This window comes from Euprymna scolopes, chromosome 41 (assembly GCF_053919585.1).
Source record: "Euprymna scolopes isolate OS-2025 chromosome 41, ASM5391958v1, whole genome shotgun sequence".
In the NCBI taxonomy this organism is placed as follows: domain Eukaryota; kingdom Metazoa; phylum Mollusca; class Cephalopoda; order Sepiida; family Sepiolidae; genus Euprymna; species Euprymna scolopes.
Window position 1 is genome coordinate 13387830 of NC_136522.1, and position 1658 is coordinate 13389487.

The following is a 1658-nucleotide window of genomic DNA, read 5'->3' on the forward strand; positions in this document are numbered from 1 at the left end:
CCCACCTCTCGGGAGCTGGTCCCCTTTTCCCTTCTCCCTCCCCTTCACTCCTCACATTAAAAATCGGCCTTGTGCCTAATTTGCTCGGTGGGGGAGCAAATAAATATCGCCCACCTTCTTCGCAAGAAGAGGGACCTCCGTGCCCAAGATCAAAGTGTAGTATCTGCTCCGGCAGATACTGCAAGCAAAGAACATATGTGGGGGCAACCCTACATATAAGACCTTGGTCAATGTAGGGCCAACCCTTCATACAAATTGTCACTATCCAGCTCCTATTTCCATCCCATCGGGAGCTGGTCCCCTTTTCCCTCCCCCTCCCTCTCTCTCCACATTAAAAAACGGCCTTGTGCCTAATTTGCTCAGTGGGGAAGCAAATAAATACAATCTGTTCCGGCAGATACTGCAAGCAAAGACCATATGTGGGGGCGACCCCACATATAAGACCTTGGTCAATGTAGGGGCAACACTTCATACCATTTGTCACTATCCAGCTCCCCTATTCCCCGGGGAGTTGGTCCCCATTTCCCCTTCACTCCTCACATTAAAAATCGGCCTTGTGCCTGATTTGCTCGGTGGGGGAGCAAATAAACTCAGCCTACCTTCACTTCTGGTTTGTGTCATAGGTTCTCTTTCTCGCTGGATCTCACGACAATACAGTCGCAACAAAAGCACTTCCCGGTTTTAGCAACCGCCAAATCACCGTTCGACCTGTCATCAAAGAATTTTGAGGCCAACACACAAGTAACATTACTCATACATCTTTTGCTTTGAACGTTAACAATTTTTAACTTAATACTTGTATCTATGCTCTAAATAAATTTACTTAGGTTGTAATCATGGCATCGACATATTTCGTGTAGTCATTCCTTACTCAGAGGAGCTTGCAACTACTAACCTTATTATTGCCATATTTAACAATAGAGAATGATTTCGCCAACTGCATGAAAAGGAAACTTCGTCCTCTACATCTACGTTTCTGGCTTGTTCATAAGTCATATCTGCTCTCTTGTAATAATTCCGGCGTTAGATTATTTCTCTATCATTCTTCGAACCGTGGAGTTGTGAAGAGGGAACTTTCTTTGTCACCGGTAACAGTAATAATCGGCTGCTGACCACTTGCACTGTGTTGCTAATCGATAAAGCCTGTATTCCGCTGGAGAAAATAACCGCATCGAGGTGCCTTAAAATAGGATTGAAGATGTTTGTACATTCATATAGAATTATCGTAGACGCTTAAAAATTGAGTATATTATTTCTATGCATCTTTTGAGATGACTGAACAATTTTTATGATTTCAAGTTCAAATGAACAACTACAGCAGGAATTGGAATACACCCTACTAAAGCCTGATTGTCACAACTAGTGAATTAAAAAAAGAAGCAATCTAGACGTGAGGAGGACATTTTAGAAGAACGATATGCAAAACCATTCTGTTTTAAACCGGGAAAAATACAACAGAAACGTGTGGAATGCTTTAGACTGCTTCTGGACCATCTTGTATGAATCGACCATCAGTTTCCGGGTGGCGAAAGAGATTCGTGAAAGGCATCTATGTATCTACGCTGTAAATAACCTAGATACATAGATGTAACCGCCAAACCGCCGTTCGACCTGTCCTAAAAAAATTTTGAGGCCAAGACACAAGTAACATAACTCAT